This window comes from Pavona decussata, unplaced genomic scaffold, assembly GCF_977016875.1.
Source record: "Pavona decussata unplaced genomic scaffold, jaPavDecu1.1 SCAFFOLD_223, whole genome shotgun sequence".
Classification (NCBI taxonomy): domain Eukaryota; kingdom Metazoa; phylum Cnidaria; class Anthozoa; order Scleractinia; family Agariciidae; genus Pavona; species Pavona decussata.
Genome location: NW_028145628.1, coordinates 942,584 through 961,374, shown reverse-complemented (window position 1 = coordinate 961,374; position 18,791 = coordinate 942,584). Strand labels below are relative to the sequence as shown.

Genomic DNA, 18,791 nt, shown 5'->3' with positions numbered 1-18,791 from the left:
CGGTGGTTAAAATAAAACAGTTTATGGTGGTTATTTCTTCGGTGGTTAAAATAAAACTGTTTTTGGTGGTTTTTTATTCGGTGGTTAAAATAAAACAGTTTTTAATGGTTATTGCTTCTGTGGTTAAAATAAAACAGTTTTTGGTAATTATTTCTTCGGTGGTTAAAATAAATTAGTTTTTGGTGGTTATTTCTTCGGTGGTTAAAATAAAACAGTTTTTGGTGGTTATTTCTTTGGTGGTTAAAATAAAAGAGCTTTTGGTGGTTATTTCTTCGATGGTTAAAATAAAACAGTTTTTGGTGGTTACTTCTTCAGTGGTTAAAATACAACAGTTTTTTGTGGTTATTTCTTCGGTGGTTAAAATAAAACAGTTTTTGGTGGTTATTTCTTCGGTGGTTAAAATAAAACAGTTTTTGGTGGTTATTTCTTCGGTGGTTAAAATAAAACAGTTTTTGGTGGTTATTTTTTCAGTGGTTATAAGAAAACAGTTTTTGGTGGTTATTTCTTCGGTGGTTAAAATAAAACAGTTTTTGGTGGTTATTTCTTCAATGGTTTAAATAAAACAGTTTTTGGTGGTTATTTCTTCGGTGGTGAAAATAAAACAGTTTTTGGTGGTTATTTTTTCAGTGGTTATAATAAAACTGTTTTTGGTGGTTATTTCTTTCGCGGTTAAAATAAAACAGTTTTTGGTGGTTATTTCTTTGGTGGTTAAAATGAAACAGTTTTTGGTGGTTATTTCTTCGGTGGTTAAAATAAAACAGTTTTTGGTGGTTATTTTTTCAGTGGTTATAATAAAACTGTTTTTGGTGGTTATTTCTTTCGCGGTTAAAATAAAACAGTTTTTGGTGGTTATTTCTTCGGTGGTTAAAATACAACAGTTTTTGGTGGTTATTTCTTCGGTGGTTAAAATAAAACACTTTTTAATGGTTCCCGTACCAAAATTTGCGCTGTAACTAGAGACAAAATCGGACGTTAATTTTAAAGCCAAAAAGAGGCCAAAACGGGCCAAAATATGGCCTCAAAATACAGAGCCTAAATGGAACTAAATAGGACCTCACTCAAACCTAAATATTTGAGCCCCAAACGAAGACAAAATTAATTAGCGAGAACCCGAATTAGGCCCGAATTTGTGCCAAAATAACGCCGTAATTATTGCCTTACCTTCCCAAGTCCCAAGCGTCTGTTTCGATCAGATAAGCCATATCGAAAAGGGATATACTAAACAGGGCCTAAATTTAGGCCCAAATTACGCTCTAATTATTTTCAACAGAAACATACTCCGTAAAAACTAAAATCTTAAACTAAGATTTTACCTTACGTTTCCCGTCTTATGCAAGACCACCACCACATTAAATTGAGACGGTGATCATCTTATTTTAACACAGGAGATCTCAAATGAAGACTATCGGAGTCTCAGTTAGTATATAAGATAAAAGATCGTCTTAAATATTGTCTTTAAATCGTCTTCATTTGAGACGGCGCTTATCTTAATCAACATTGAGGCATCTTACTTTAAGAAAGACCAGTCTTAATTGTATTAATCTGAGTCGATGGGGTCCTTATTTTAAGACGTTTTTTGGTCTTACGGAAATTTTAAGACGCCTAAGAAGGCTATAAGATACTGGCATCCTACGTAAGATGCAATACGCCTTAAGCTGGCGACACACCTGGCATTTTATACGACGATCGCAGTGAATTTGATCGCCAGCGAAAATCGGAAGTGATTTTCGCCACCGATTGATGCGGACACCGATGGCGGCAGAAAGATTTTTTGGGACCACTTTTCGACCGCGCTTGGTAACCGTTCACAAAAATGACGGGAGTGACCTGGGCTCCAGTTATGTTTTCTATTCAAAATGGCGGCGGCTTCGAGCACTCTCTCTTTAGAGCTCTGTTTTATCTTGATCCATATATTTTTAAGGAAAAAAATGAACAAGGGAGCTCACACTGGTAAAACGCAGGGAAATTAAGCGTCCCTGAGTAATCAACGTAATTCTAGAACCCCAAACGTGAAGATGTGGTGAACAAAAAGTGGTCCCAACTCCGTAAAAACTAAAATCTTAAACTAAGATTTTACCTTACGTTTCCCGTCTTATGCAAGACCACCACCACATTAAATTGAGACGGTGATCATCTTATTTTAACACAGGAGATCTCAAATGAAGACTATCGGAGTCTCAGTTAGTATATAAGATAAAAGATTGTCTTAAATATTGTCTTTAAATCGTCTTCATTTGAGACGGCGCTTATCTTAATCAACATTGAGGCATCTTACTTTAAGAAAGACCAGTCTTAATTATATTAATCTGAGTCGATGGGGTCCTTATTTTAAGACGTTTTTTGGTCTTACGGAAATTTTAAGACGCCTAAGAAGGCTATAAGATACTGGCATCCTACGTAAGATGCAATACGCCTTAAGCTGGCGACACACCTGGCATTTTATACGACGATCGCAGCGAATTTGATCTCCAGCGAAAATCGCAAGTGATTTTTGCCACCGATTGATGAGGACACACCTGGCGATTTTTTTTCGCCGATCGCGGCGTTGTTCATGTGATAAACCCGCCCAACCTGACTGATTTACTTTACTGGCAATTCGCAGCGATGAGCGTAAAAAAATCGCGGGAACGGGCACATTTGGCGAATTTAATCGCCGATATCTGACATGCCAGATATCGGCGATTTAATCACCATTTTAGTTCTCGGTAAAAAAAAAAATAAATAAAAAAAGGCTAACTTGGAAGAAATAGAAAATTCCAACACAAAAGGATCCAAATTTTGGAACGGCCTTCCTGATTGGTTCATTAAAAAAAATGCAGACCCCATAGGGAACAGGACTTCTCTTCTGATTGGTTGATTTTGATCCAAACTCTGCAGACACGGAGTCTGGGCTGGAGTCTGGAGCTTTGATCCATCGCAAACTCTCACCTTGTTCAGACTTAAAACAAGCCGTTAATATTTTTCAAGCAGGGGAGAGTGGAGAATTTACAAGAATTTCGAGACAACAACTTCAATATTCAAATGAGAAGACATCTGGACATCAAATACGGTCTAAAGCCTCGGTTAAACGTTGTAACTATACACGAACTTAACAGGGTGCACTGCACACTCAGCGGAATGAAAATGGAATGAAGAAATTACTGTCGCTTTCTAAACCGCCTGTTTTTTGAAAACCAAGATGAGTCCTGCAATTCTGCTGCGTCACCGATCAAAGGAATGAGTGTAGTGACAATTCAGACAATCTGCAATGCAAAGTTTATAATTTACGGGACTTTTAAGACCAACAAAACAGTATTTAAAATGCCGCGGCCCGAGCTCTGTTTTCCTGCAAATTTACGGTAAGCGGATTTGTATAAGTTGTGTCATTTCAGATTTGGTTTTAATAAAGTACTATGGATTGAAATTTGTTGTGTTTTCATTGCTGCATGTATCATGTTCAAGCTTAACGGTATTAAACGCTCCCTGTTTTTGAATGTAGGCTTAATAGTGACCGTTGCTGTTAGATTGAAGATTTCTTCCTTGCTTCGAAACTTGAATTGAGATTCTAAAGCATCTAGAATAAGATTGTTCAAATCTTGAGTTAAGATGAAAATATGACTTACCACAGCACTTTGAATCTAAGAAAAAATCATCTTAATCTAAGACGCCATCATCGTATAAATAAGAAGAAAGTCGTCTTATCCTAAGATAAATCGTCTTCAAATGAGATTTACGCGCTGTCTTACCACAGCACCAGAATTAAGTGTAAAAAACGTCTTAAAGTAAGATTTTAGTTTTTACGGAGTAAGGAATATATTACAAAACAAGGAGTCATTAGGATCAATAATGCACGTGAAACCAACAAGTTAACCCGTACGAAAATTCTGGGCGAGAAAGCGGCGAGGTTCGGGCCATAAAAAATCACGCTGATGAGCGAGACAGAGCCTGACGATAATCACCCTGACAGGAGCGATAAAAATTGAACGATAAATGAACGGGAATGGAGCGAGACGTGACATTTGAATCGCTTGTTCGGTTGAAATTATGACTCCCTAAACAAGCTGAATTTGACTCACCGGAGTTGGGCCGTATTATGGCCTGACTAATTAAATGTAGGTAATGCAACCCCAGACAATAAAATAGCACGTACACATCAAATAAACTGCTATCGTACTTCTCGTCAAAAACTTGTTTATCATAATGAAATAAATCTGCGCCATGAGTAAAATAGTGTTTATCTTTCATGATCTAGGCGGTCACACTCTGCCCGTGATGTTTTCTGTTTGCGACTCTTCGATACAACTGCAAAATTCACGGCTATTCGAAAGGCCTTGATGTCAAAACCCGATTCAGCCTACTGGGTGCCGTTTTGATTTAAAAATTACGACCGAAAAACCGAGTATAAATTTACATTACCACGTTCTAGCACACTGTCGCGTCGAGCGCATACCTAAACCGCGAACAGGCGACTTGTAAGTGGCGAGTGGTATTTTACAGTTACCTTCAAAATATTTATATTGTAAAAAAAGGGAAGAGTCGCTCAATGTGTGCCGTTTATTTCCTGTAGCTTCCCTTGCTGTCCCAGAAGCTTTTTCCTTGAATAGCTAACTTGATTCGTAAAATTTATTTGTTTTGGTTGCGGGCAGTCCTTTGAAAGTCCTTTTGGTTTGCAGAAACACATCACGCATTCTGAAAAACAACGTAGAAAACGAAGAAATAATTTACAGTTGCCATAATTGTAGTCTCCTTTGCAGCTTTTTATCAACACCGTTTGATCGAGCTTCACTGAGACATTAATTTGAGCACGTAATAATGTTTGAAGGCTAAAATAGGTTTAACCGTTAAATGCGCGCGCGCTCAAAACAGCAAGTTACATTTTCACCGGAACAACCCCACATGTACATTTTTATAGCCGTGAATCAATCGTTTTCCATCCCGTGGGAATTCAGGTAATGTATATCAATCATCTTATTATTATACTTACGTTTGGGACACTCATGGAGAATAAATAAATCCCGAGAAAAGCTGTTTGCTTCTCCTGAACGTGCCAGTTCTACCAAGCTCTTTCAATAAATTATTCATCCACTGGACAGGGTATAACGAGACTATAGTAGACTGACTTTTTATCGCTGTGAAAGTATACACAAGCATACAAAATTCCATCCATTGTCTTCGGAAACAACAACTGAAGTAGAAAAGATGATCTTATTTTGAAGAAAAAGGAGCTAAACGGTCAAACGTCTGAATGCACAGCTTTCCTGCTTGAACTGCCCGGCGCTGAACGAAACGGGATAAAATTTCAAAACGACAGCCAATCAGGAAAGTCGAGTTTCTGTATCACGCGATAGGAATCTCTTTGATTGAATTGTTCGTTATACGGGCCGTGCGTGATTCTCCCCCAAACTTTTATTTTATTTCGTGTAGGTAATAACTGCACGCGGAGTCGAGTATTTCGGCTAAAACAATTTATAGCCGTCTCGATACTCTCAAAACTTGCGAATCGATCATCTTCACGAACGCTGCATTTTGTGTCTATGTTTGGAACACGACAAGAGCCAGCCATATTATCGCCCATTTTCCAGCATAGCAAATGTCTACAAACCCAGAGGAGGTAATTAATTTTTAAACTATCACGTTCCATTCTCTGCTTGATTCTCGGGCATAACACAGCCTGACAAATATCATGTTCATCTGCATACGACGTAAAATCAGTCTCACTGACGTTTACGCTAATTTCTGGCCGCTCAGAACATAGCAAGACAAATGTCTCTGTCTAAACCGCTGTTAATTCTTGTCTCAATAAATTCACTTTCAGTCTTATAGTTAGAACGTAACTGGTTTTAGGTCGTTTTTTTGGCTTTAACAACCGAACGTAAATTAAGACCAAAAATAGTTACCCTGCTTTTTAGGCTTTACGGTTGACCTTGTAGCCAAAATCTTAACCTAACTTTTTTACGCCCTGAGCTGTTAGGCTCATTTTGGTTGCTATTTAGCCTTGTCTGGTAATCTAAGGCCTTAATAAGGCCCTGTTTTGGTTGATTCAGGCCATAGGATTTCGTACGGGTTACTTCGTTGGTGGTTAAAATAAAACTGTTTTTGGTGGTTATTTCTTTCGCGGTTAAAATAAAACAGTTTTTGGCGGCTATTTCTTCGGTGGTTAAAATAAAACAGTTTTTGGTGGTTCTTTCTTCGGTGGTTAAAATAAAACAGTTTTTGGTGGTTATTTTTTCAGTGGTTATAATAAAACTGTTTTTGGTGGTTATTTCTTTCGCGGTTAAAATAAAACAGTTTTTGGTGGTTATTTCTTCAGTGGTTAAAATACAACAGTTTTTGGTGGTTATTTCTTCGGTGGTTAAAATAAAACACTTTTTAATGGTTATTTCGTTGGTGGTTAATATAAAACTGTTTTTGGTGGTTATTTCATTCGCGGTTAAAATAAAACAGTTTTTGTGGTTATTTCTTCAGTGGTTAAAATAAAACAGTTTTTGGTGGTTATTTCATCGGTGTTTAAAATAAAACAGTTTTTGGTGGTTACTTCTTCAGTGGTTAAAATACAACAGTTTTTTGTGGTTGTTTCTTCGGTGGTTAAACTAAAACAGTTTTTGGTGGTTGTTTCTTCGGTGGTTAAAATAAAACAATTTTGGTGGTTACTTCTTCAGTGGTTAAAATACAACAGTTTTTTGTGGTTATTTCTTCGGTGGTTAAAATAAGACAGTTTTTGGTGGTTATTTCTTCGGTTGTTAAACTAAAACAGTTTTTGGTGGTTATTTCATCGGTGGTTAAAATAAAACAGTTTTTGTTGGCTATTTCTTCGGTGGTTAAAATAAAACAGGTTTTGGTGGTTGTTTCTTCGGTGGTTAAAATAAAACAGTTTTTGGTGGTTATTTCTTCGGTGGTTAAAATAAGACAGTTTTTGGTGGTTATTTCTTCGGTGGTTAAAATAAAAGTTTTTGGTGGTTACTTCTTCAATGGTATTAAAATACAACAGTTTTTGGTTGTTGCTTCTTCGGTGGTTAAAATAAAACTGTTTTTAGTGGTTATTTCTTCGGTGGTTAAAATAAAAAAGTTTTTGGTGGTTATTTCTTCGGTGGTTAAAATAAAACACTTTTTAATGGTTATTTCGTTGGTGGTTAAAATAACACTGTTTTTGGTGGTTATTTCTTTCGTGGTTAAAATAAAACAGTTTTTGGTGGTTATTTTTTCAGTGGTTATAATAAAACTGTTTTTGGTGGTTATTTCTTTCGCGGTTAAAATAAAACAGTTTTTGGTGGTTATTTCTTCGGTGGTTAAAATAAAACAGTTTTTAATAGTTATTTCTTCGGTGGTTAAAATAAAACTGTTTTTGGTGGTTATTTCTTTCGCGGTTAAAATAAAACAGTTTTTGTGGTTATTTCTTCCGTGGTTAAAATAAAACAGTTTTTGGTGGTTATTTCATCGGTGTTTAAAATAAAACAGTTTTTGGTGGTTACTTCTTCAGTGGTTAAAATACAACAGTTTTTTGTGGTTATTTCTTCGGTGGTTAAACTAAAACAGTTTTTGGTGGTTGTTTCTTCGGTGGTTAAAATAAAACAATTTTGATGGTTACTTCTTCAGTGGTTAAAATAGAACAGTTTTTGGTGGTTATTTCTTCGGTGGTTAAAATAAAACAGTTTTTAATAGTTATTTCTTCGGTGGTTAAAATAAAACTGTTTTTGGTGGTTATTTCATCGGTGTTTAAAATAAAACAGTTTTTGGTGGTTATTTCTTCGGTGGTTAAAATAAGACATTTTTTGGTGGTTATTTCTTCGGTTGTTAAACTAAAACAGTTTTTGGTGGTTATTTCATCGGTGGTTAAAATAACACAGTTTTTTTGGCTATTTCTTCGGTGGTTAAAATAAAACAGGTTTTGGTGGTTGTTTCTTCGGTGGTTAAAATAAAACAATTTTGGTGGTTACTTCTTCAGTGGTTAAAATACAACAGTTTTTTGTGGTTATTTCTTCGGTGGTTAAAATAAAACAGGTTTTGGTTGTTGTTTTTTCGGTGGTTAAAGGAAACAGTTTTTGGTGGTTATTTCTTCGGTGGTTAAAATAAGACAGTTTTTGGTGGTTATTTCTTCGGTTGTTAAACTAAAACAGTTTTTGGTGGTTATTTCATCGGTGGTTCAAATAAAACAGTTTTTGTTGGCTATTTTTTCGGTGGTTAAAATAAAACAGGTTTTGGTGGTTGTTTCTTCGGTGGTTAAAATAAAACAGTTTTTGGTGGTTATTTCTTCGGTGGTTAAAATAAGACAGTTTTTGGTGGTTATTTCTTCGGTTGTTAAACTAAAACAGTTTTTGGTGGTTATTTCATCGGTGGTTAAAATAACACAGTTTTTGTTGGCTATTTCTTCGGTGGTTAAAATAAAACAGGTTTTGGTGGTTGTTTCTTCGGTGGTTAAAATAAAACAGTTTTTGGTGGTTATTTCTTCGGTGGTTAAAATAAGACAGTTTTTGGTGGTTATTTCTTCGGTTGTTAAACTAAAACAGTTTTTGGTGGTTATTTCATCGGTGGTTAAAATAACACAGTTTTTGTTGGCTATTTCTTCGGTGGTTAAAATAAAACAGGTTTTGGTGGTTGTTTCTTCGGTGGTTAAAATAAAACAATTTTGGTGGTTACTTCTTCAGTGGTTAAAATACAACAGTTTTTTGTGGTTATTCCTTCGGTGGTTAAAATAAAACAGGTTTTGGTTGTTGTTTTTTCGGTGGTTAAAGGAAACAGTTTTTGGTGGTTATTTCTTCGGTGGTTAAAATAAGACAGTTTTTGGTGGTTATTTCTTCGGTTGTTAAACTAAAACAGTTTTTGGTGGTTATTTCATCGGTGGTTCAAATAAAACAGTTTTTGTTGGCTATTTTTTCGGTGGTTAAAATAAAACAGGTTTTGGTGGTTGTTTCTTCGGTGGTTAAAATAAAACAGTTTTTGGTGGTTATTTCTTCGGTGGTTAAAATAAGACAGTTTTTGGTGGTTATTTCTTCGGTGGTTAAAATAAAACAGTTTTTGGTGGTTACTTCTTCAGTGGTTAAAATACAACAGTTTTTGGTGGTTGCTTCTTCGGTGGTTAAAATAAAACTGTTTTTAGTGGTTATTTCTTCGGTGGTTAAAATAAAACAGTTTTTGGTGGTTATTTCATCGGTGGTTAAAATAAAACAGTTTTTGTTGGCTATTTCTTCGGTGGTTAAAATAAAACAGGTTTTGGTGGTTGCCCGTACGAAAATTCTGAGCAAGACACGAGCGAGATTCCGGTCTGAGAAATAAGCGAGACGTAGCCAAACACTAATCAGGCTTGCAAGAGCGTGACATTTTGAACGATACGTGAGCGAGAATCCACCGAGGCAAATGAGCGAGACATAAGCCAAACACTAATCAGGCTTGCAAGAGCGTGACATTTTGAACGATAAATGAACGGGAATGGAGCGAGACATTTGTATTGCTGATGTTTTGCTGAAATTATGGCTTGAATTTGTCTCGCTACAGTCGGGCAGTATTATGGCCTAAATTATAATGTAGGTAAGGCAACACCAGATAATAAAAATAGCACGTACACATTAACTACCTGTCGTACTTTGCGTCAAAAACTCGTTTATTATAAATCTACGCAATGACTACAAATTACGGCTACAATATATTTTAACAAAATTAAACGTTTCTGCATTTAATAGTACTTCCTGAGGTAACTGAGACATCAGAATTAGTGGGATGTTTACTACGAAGTGAACTGACATATGTGAGTTTAATTGTTTATCTTCTGATCTAGGCGGTGTACTCTACCCGCGATGTCTTCTGTTTGCGACTCTTCGATACAACTGGAAATTGAAACGAATACACGGCTATTCGAAAGGCTATTCAAAAGCAAAACTGATTTAGCCTACTTGGTGCCATTGTGACTTTAAAATTATGACAGACAAACCCAGTATAATTTTACAATACCTCATTCTAGCTCACTCCGATCTGTCGAGTACATAAGCCGCGAAACGCCTTGTTTACAACATGGATTCTAGGATCCATGTTTACAAGTAGCGGGCGGCATTTTGCTGGGTATTAACCGTAAACCCTTTTCTGCTACCTCCAAAATATTTATATTTTAAAAGAAAAGAAGAGTCGCTCAAGGTGTGCCGTTTATTTCCTGCTGTTTCCCTTGCTGCACCAGAAGCTTTCGTTTGGAACAGCTAACTTGATTCCTAAAGAGTTTATAAAATTAAATTTGTTTTGGTTACGGGGCGGTCCTTTTGGTTTGCAGAAACACATCACGCATTCTGAAAAACAACGTAGAAAACGAAGAAATAATTTAGAGCTGCCATAGTGTTAGTCAGCTTTTTATCAACACTGCTTGAGCTTCATTTGAGCACGCACTTATGATTCATGGCTAAAACAAGTTTAACCGTTAAAAGCGCGCGCTGAAAACAGCATTATTATCGGAACAACCCCACATGCATGTACATATTTATAGCCATGAATCGATCGTTTTCCATCCAGTTGGAATTCAGGTAAAGTATATCAATCATTTTATCATTATACTTACGTTTGGGACGCACATGGAGAATAAATGAATCCCGAGGAAAGCCGTTTGCTTCTCTTGAATGCGCCAGTTTTACCAAGCTCTTTGAATTCATCCACCGGCCAGGGTACAACGAGAATTTGGTACACTGACTTTTTTATCGCTGTGAAAGTATACGTAAGCATACAAAATTCCATCCATATCTTCGGAAACTTACACAGTCAAAAAGATTATTTTGAAGAAAATGGAGCTAAACGGTCAAACGCCTGAATGCAGAGCTTTCCTACTTGAACTGCCCGGCGCTAACGTAACGGGATAAGATTTCAAAACAACAGCCAATCAGGAAAGTCGAGTTCTTGATCATGCGATAGGTATCAACTATCTCTTTGCTTGAATTGTTTGTTATTTCAGCAGTGCGTGATTCTACCCCAATTTTTTTATTGTATTTTATTTCGTGTAGGTTATAATTGCACTTGGAGTCAAGTATTTCGCCAAAAACAATTTATAGCCGTATCAATACTCGTATTAAAAGATCCTCGAAATATGCGAATCGATCATCTTCACGAACGTTGGTTTCTCGTCATGTTTGGAACACGCTCAGAGCCAGCCATATTATCGCCCATATTCGTGCATTGCAAAATTCATGGTCTACAAACCCAGAGGAGGTAAATATTTTTTTAACTACATGTATCACGTTGATGTATCGTTCCATTCTCGGCCATAACACAGCCTAGCAAATGTCACGTTCACCGCGTAAACGGCGTAAAACCAGTCTCGCTCGATCACGCTAATCTCTGGCCATATTATCGCTCTGAACATAGCAAGACAAATGTCTCGTTCTACTGCTAGAGCGAGACAAATCTGGTGTCTCGCTTTGTCTTGTTCTATTTACGCCGCAAAAATGACTTTATGGTCAGAATCAGGCTGGATTCTCGCCGTGTCAGGCTGTAAATTTTCGTACGGGTGTTTCTTCGGTGGTTAAAATAAAACAGTTTTTGGTGGTTATTTCTTCGGTGGTTAAAATAAGACAGTTTTTGGTGGTTATTTCTTCGGTGGTTAAAATAAAACAGTTTTTGGTGGTTACTTCTTCAGTGGTTAAAATACAACAGTTTTTGGTGGTTGCTTCTTCGGTGGTTAAAATAAAACTGTTTTTAGTGGTTATTTCTTCGGTGGTTAAAATAAAACAGTTTTTGGTGGTTATTTCTTCGGTGGTTAAAATAAAACAGTTTTTGGTGGTTATTTCTTCGGTGGTTAAAATACAACAGTTTTTGGTGGTTATTTTTTCAGTGGTTAAAATAAAACTGTTTTTGGTGGTTTTTTCTTCGGTGGTTAAAATAAAACAGTTTTTGGTGGTCATTTCTTCGGTGGTTAAAATAAAACAGTTTTTAGTGGTTATTTCTTCGATGGTTAACATAAAACAGTTTTTGGTGGTTATTTCTTCGGTGGTTAAAATAAAACAGTTTATGGTGGTTATTTCTTCGGTGGTTAAAATAAAACTGTTTTTGGTTGTTTTTTATTCGGTGGTTAAAATAAAACAGTTTTTAATGGTTATTGCTTCTGTGGTTAAAATAAAACAGTTTTTGGTAATTATTTCTTCGGTGGTTAAAATAAATTAGTTTTTGGTGGTTATTTCTTCGCTGGTTAAAATAAAACAGTTTTTGGTGGTTATTTCTTTAATGGTTAAAATAAAAGAGCTTTTGGTGGTTATTTCTTCGGTGGTTAAAATAAAACAGTTTTTGGTGGTTGCTTCTTCAGTGGTTAAAATACAACAGTTTTTTGTGGTTATTTCTTCGGTGGTTAAAATAAAACAGTTTTTGGTGTTATTTCTTCGGTGGTTAAAATAAAACAATTTTTGGTGGTTATTTCTTCGGTGGTTAAAATAGAACAGTTTTTGGTGGTTATTTCTTCGGTGGTTAAAATAAAACAGTTTTTGGTAGTTATTTCTTCGGTGGTTAAAATAACACAGTTTTTGGTGGTTATTTCTTCGGTGGTTAAAATAAGACAGTTTTTGGTGGTTATTTCTTCGGTGGTTAAAATAAAACAGTTTTTGGTGGTTACTTCTTCAGTGGTTAAAATAAAACAGTTTTTGGTGGTTATTTCTTCGGTGGTTAAAATAAGACAGTTTTTGGTGGTTATTTCTTCGGTGGTTAAAATAAAACAGTTTTTGGTGGTTACTTCTTCAGTGGTTAAAATACAACAGTTTTTGGTGGTTGCTTCTTCGGTGGTTAAAATAAAACAGTTTTTAGTGGTTATTTCTTCGGTGGTTAAAATAAAACAGTTTTTGGTGGTTATTTCTTCGGTGGTTAAAATAAAACAGTTTTTGGTGGTTATTTCTTCGGTGGTTAAAATAAAACAGTTTTTAGTAGTTATTTCTTCGATGGTTAACATAAAACAGTTTTTGGTGGTTATTTCTTCGGTGGTTAAAATAAAACAGTTTATGGTGGTTATTTCTTCGGTGGTTAAAATAAAACTGTTTTTGGTGGTTTTTTATTCGGTGGTTAAAATAAAACAGTTTTTAATGGTTATTGCTTCTGTGGTTAAAATAAAACAGTTTTTGGTAATTATTTCTTCGGTGGTTAAAATAAATTAGTTTTTGGTGGTTATTTCTTCGGTGGTTAAAATAAAACAGTTTTTGGTGGTTATTTCTTCGGTGGTTAAAATAAAACAGTTTTTAGTGGTTATTTCTTCGATGGTTAACATAAAACAGTTTTTGGTGGTTATTTCTTCGGTGGTTAAAATAAAACAGTTTATGGTGGTTATTTCTTCGGTGGTTAAAATAAAACTGTTTTTAGTGGTTTTTTATTCGGTGGTTAAAATAAAACAGTTTTTAATGGTTATTGCTTCTGTGGTTAAAATAAAACAGTTTTTGGTAATTATTTCTTCGGTGGTTAAAATAAATTAGTTTTTGGTGGTTATTTCTTCGGTGGTTAAAATAAAACAGTTTTTGGTGGTTATTTCTTTGGTGGTTAAAATAAAAGAGCTTTTGGTGGTTATTTCTTCGGTGGTTAAAATAAAACAGTTTTTGGTGGTTACTTCTTCAGTGGTTAAAATAAAACAGTTTTTGGTGGTTATTTTTTCAGTGGTTATAATAAAACTGTTTTTGGTGGTTATTTCGTTCGCGGTTAAAATAAAACAGTTTTTGGTGGTTATTTCTTCGGTGGTTAAAATACAACAGTTTTTGGTGGTTATTTCTTCGGTGGTTAAAATAAAACACTTTTTAATGGTTATTTCGTTGGTGGTTAAAATAAAACTGTTTTTGGTGGTTATTTCTTTCGCGGTTAAAATAAAACAGTTTTTGGTGGTTATTTCTTCGGTGGTTAAAATAAAAGAGTTTTTGGTGGTTATTTCTTCGGTGGTTAAAATAAAAAAGTTTTTGGTGGTTATTTTTTCAGTGGTTATAATAAAACTGTTTTTGGTGGTTATTTCTTTCGCGGTTAAAATAAAACAGTTTTTGGTGGTTATTTCATCGGTGGTTCAAATACAACAGTTTTTGGTGGTTATTTTTTCGGTGGTTAAAATAAAACACTTTTTAATGGTTATTTCGTTGGTGGTTAAAATAAAACTGTTTTTGGTGGTTATTTCTTTCGCGGTTAAAATAAAACAGTTTTTGGTGGTTATTTCTTCGGTGGTTAAAATAAATTAGTTTTTGGTGGTTATTTCTTCGGTGGTTAAAATAAAACAGTTTTTGGTGGTTATTTCTTTGGTGGTTAAAATAAAAGAGCTTTTGGTGGTTATTTCTTCGGTGGTTAAAATAAAACAGTTTTTGGTGGTTATTTCTTCGGTGGTTAAAATAAAACAGTTTTTGGTGGTTATTTCCTCGGTGGTAAAAATAAAACAGTTTTTGGTGGTTATTTTTTCAGTGGTTAAAATAAAACTGTTTTTGGTGGTTTTTTCTTCGGTGGTTAAAATAAAACAGTTTTTGGTTGTTATTTCTTCGGTGGTTAAAATAAAACAGTTTTTAGTGGTTATTTCTTCGATGGTTAACATAAAACAGTTTTTGGTGGTTATTTCTTCGGTGGTTAAAATAAAACAGTTTATGGTGGTTATTTCTTCGGTGGTTAAAATAAAACTGTTTTTAGTGGTTTTTTATTCGGTGGGTAAAATAAAACAGTTTTTAATGGTTATTGCTTCTGTGGTTAAAATAAAACAGTTTTTGGTAATTATTTCTTCGGTGGTTAAAATAAATTAGTTTTTGGTGGTTATTTCTTCGGTGGTTAAAATAAAACAGTTTTTGGTGGTTATTTCTTTGGTGGTTAAAATAAAAGAGCTTTTGGTGGTTATTTCTTCGGTGGTTAAAATAAAACAGTTTTTGGTGGTTACTTCTTCAGTGGTTAAAATACAACAGTTTTTTGTGGTTATTTCTTTGGTGGTTAAAATAAAACAGTTTTTGGTGGTTATTTCTTCGGTGGTTAAAATAAAACAGTTTTTGGTGGTTATTTCTTCGGTGGTTAAAATAAAACAGTTTTTGGTGGTTATTTTTTCAGTGGTTATAATAAAACAGTTTTTGGTGGTTATTTCTTCGGTGGTTAATGTAAAACAGTTTTTGGTGGTTATTTCTTCGGAAGTTAAAATAAAACTGTTTTTGGTGGTTATTTCTTTCGCGGTTTAAATAAAACAGTTTTTGGTGGTTATTTCTTCGGTGGTTAAAATACAACAGTTTTTGGTGGTTATTTCTTCAGTGGTTAAAATAAAACAGTTTTTAATGGTTATTTCTTTGGTGGTTAAAATAAAACTGTTTTTGGTGGTTATTTCTTCAGTGGTTAAAATAAAACAGTTTTTAATGGTTATTTCTTTGGTGGTTAAAATAAAACAGTTTTTAGTGGTTATTTCTTCAGTGGTTAATATCAAACAGTTTTTAATAGTTATTTCTTCGATGGTTAACATAAAACAGTTTTTGGTGGTTATTTCTTCGGTGGTTAAAATAAAACAGTTTATGGTGGTTATTTCTTCGGTGGTTAAAATAAAACTGTTTTTGGTGGTTTTTTATTCGGTGGTTAAAATAAAACAGTTTTTAATGGTTATTGCTTCTGTGGTTAAAATAAAACAGTTTTTGGTAATTATTTCTTCGGTGGTTAAAATAAATTAGTTTTTGGTGGTTATTTCTTCGGTGGTTAAAATAAAACAGTTTTTGGTAGTTATTTCTTCGGTGGTTAAAATAACACAGTTTTTGGTGGTTATTTCTTCGGTGGTTAAAATAAGACAGTTTTTGGTGGTTATTTCTTCGGTGGTTAAAATAAAACAGTTTTTGGTGGTTACTTCTTCAGTGGTTAAAATAAAACAGTTTTTGGTGGTTATTTCTTCGGTGGTTAAAATAAGACAGTTTTTGGTGGTTATTTCTTCGGTGGTTAAAATAAAACAGTTTTTGGTGGTTACTTCTTCAGTGGTTAAAATACAACAGTTTTTGGTGGTTGCTTCTTCGGTGGTTAAAATAAAACAGTTTTTAGTGGTTATTTCTTCGGTGGTTAAAATAAAACAGTTTTTGGTGGTTATTTCTTCGGTGGTTAAAATAAAACAGTTTTTGGTGGTTATTTCTTCGGTGGTTAAAATAAAACAGTTTTTAGTAGTTATTTCTTCGATGGTTAACATAAAACAGTTTTTGGTGGTTATTTCTTCGGTGGTTAAAATAAAACAGTTTATGGTGGTTATTTCTTCGGTGGTTAAAATAAAACTGTTTTTGGTGGTTTTTTATTCGGTGGTTAAAATAAAACAGTTTTTAATGGTTATTGCTTCTGTGGTTAAAATAAAACAGTTTTTGGTAATTATTTCTTCGGTGGTTAAAATAAATTAGTTTTTGGTGGTTATTTCTTCGGTGGTTAAAATAAAACAGTTTTTGGTGGTTATTTCTTCGGTGGTTAAAATAAAACAGTTTTTAGTGGTTATTTCTTCGATGGTTAACAGAAAACAGTTTTTGGTGGTTATTTCTTCGGTGGTTAAAATAAAACAGTTTATGGTGGTTATTTCTTCGGTGGTTAAAATAAAACTGTTTTTAGTGGTTTTTTATTCGGTGGTTAAAATAAAACAGTTTTTAATGGTTATTGCTTCTGTGGTTAAAATAAAACAGTTTTTGGTAATTATTTCTTCGGTGGTTAAAATAAATTAGTTTTTGGTGGTTATTTCTTCGGTGGTTAAAATAAAACAGTTTTTGGTGGTTATTTCTTTGGTGGTTAAAATAAAAGAGCTTTTGGTGGTTATTTCTTCGGTGGTTAAAATAAAACAGTTTTTGGTGGTTACTTCTTCAGTGGTTAAAATAAAACAGTTTTTGGTGGTTATTTTTTCAGTGGTTATAATAAAACTGTTTTTGGTGGTTATTTCGTTCGCGGTTAAAATAAAACAGTTTTTGGTGGTTATTTCTTCGGTGGTTAAAATACAACAGTTTTTGGTGGTTATTTCTTCGGTGGTTAAAATAAAACACTTTTTAATGGTTATTTCGTTGGTGGTTAAAATAAAACTGTTTTTGGTGGTTATTTCTTTCGCGGTTAAAATAAAACAGTTTTTGGTGGTTATTTCTTCGGTGGTTAAAATAAAAGAGTTTTTGGTGGTTATTTCTTCGGTGGTTAAAATAAAAAAGTTTTTGGTGGTTATTTTTTCAGTGGTTATAATAAAACTGTTTTTGGTGGTTATTTCTTTCGCGGTTAAAATAAAACAGTTTTTGGTGGTTATTTCATCGGTGGTTCAAATACAACAGTTTTTGGTGGTTATTTTTTCGGTGGTTAAAATAAAACACTTTTTAATGGTTATTTCGTTGGTGGTTAAAATAAAACTGTTTTTGGTGGTTATTTCTTTCGCGGTTAAAATAAAACAGTTTTTGGTGGTTATTTCTTCGGTGGTTAAAATAAATTAGTTTTTGGTGGTTATTTCTTCGGTGGTTAAAATAAAACAGTTTTTGGTGGTTATTTCTTTGGTGGTTAAAATAAAAGAGCTTTTGGTGGTTATTTCTTCGGTGGTTAAAATAAAACAGTTTTTGGTGGTTATTTCTTCGGTGGTTAAAATAAAACAGTTTTTGGTGGTTATTTCCTCGGTGGTAAAAATAAAACAGTTTTTGGTGGTTATTTTTTCAGTGGTTAAAATAAAACTGTTTTTGGTGGTTTTTTCTTCGGTGGTTAAAATAAAACAGTTTTTGGTTGTTATTTCTTCGGTGGTTAAAATAAAACAGTTTTTAGTGGTTATTTCTTCGATGGTTAACATAAAACAGTTTTTGGTGGTTATTTCTTCGGTGGTTAAAATAAAACAGTTTATGGTGGTTATTTCTTCGGTGGTTAAAATAAAACTGTTTTTAGTGGTTTTTTATTCGGTGGGTAAAATAAAACAGTTTTTAATGGTTATTGCTTCTGTGGTTAAAATAAAACAGTTTTTGGTAATTATTTCTTCGGTGGTTAAAATAAATTAGTTTTTGGTGGTTATTTCTTCGGTGGTTAAAATAAAACAGTTTTTGGTGGTTATTTCTTTGGTGGTTAAAATAAAAGAGCTTTTGGTGGTTATTTCTTCGGTGGTTAAAATAAAACAGTTTTTGGTGGTTACTTCTTCAGTGGTTAAAATACAACAGTTTTTTGTGGTTATTTCTTTGGTGGTTAAAATAAAACAGTTTTTGGTGGTTATTTCTTCGGTGGTTAAAATAAAACAGTTTTTGGTGGTTATTTCTTCGGTGGTTAAAATAAAACAGTTTTTGGTGGTTATTTTTTCAGTGGTTATAATAAAACAGTTTTTGGTGGTTATTTCTTCGGTGGTTAATGTAAAACAGTTTTTGGTGGTTATTTCTTCGGAAGTTAAAATAAAACTGTTTTTGGTGGTTATTTCTTTCGCGGTTTAAATAAAACAGTTTTTGGTGGTTATTTCTTCGGTGGTTAAAATACAACAGTTTTTGGTGGTTATTTCTTCAGTGGTTAAAATAAAACAGTTTTTAATGGTTATTTCTTTGGTGGTTAAAATAAAACTGTTTTTGGTGGTTATTTCTTCAGTGGTTAAAATAAAACAGTTTTTAATGGTTATTTCTTTGGTGGTTAAAATAAAACAGTTTTTAGTGGTTATTTCTTCAGTGGTTAATATCAAACAGTTTTTAATAGTTATTTCTTCGATGGTTAACATAAAACAGTTTTTGGTGGTTATTTCTTCGGTGGTTAAAATAAAACAGTTTATGGTGGTTATTTCTTCGGTGGTTAAAATAAAACTGTTTTTGGTGGTTTTTTATTCGGTGGTTAAAATAAAACAGTTTTTAATGGTTATTGCTTCTGTGGTTAAAATAAAACAGTTTTTGGTAATTATTTCTTCGGTGGTTAAAATAAATTAGTTTTTGGTGGTTATTTCT

The 18,791-nt window shown here is 33.7% G+C and overlaps 2 protein-coding genes and 1 pseudogene across 2 annotated transcripts in view; 1 reads left to right on the top strand and 2 right to left on the bottom strand.

Moving 5' to 3' along the window:
* Positions 1-1,202, bottom strand: part of LOC146459030 (uncharacterized) — a 61,598-nt pseudogene extending 60,396 nt beyond the window's left edge.
* The window catches only part of LOC146459020 (uncharacterized), a 274,511-nt gene that overhangs the window by 108,835 nt on the left and 146,885 nt on the right, over positions 1-18,791 (top strand). The window lies entirely within an intron of this gene.
* Positions 1-18,791, bottom strand: part of LOC146459026 (uncharacterized) — a 202,537-nt gene that overhangs the window by 82,457 nt on the left and 101,289 nt on the right. The window lies entirely within an intron of this gene.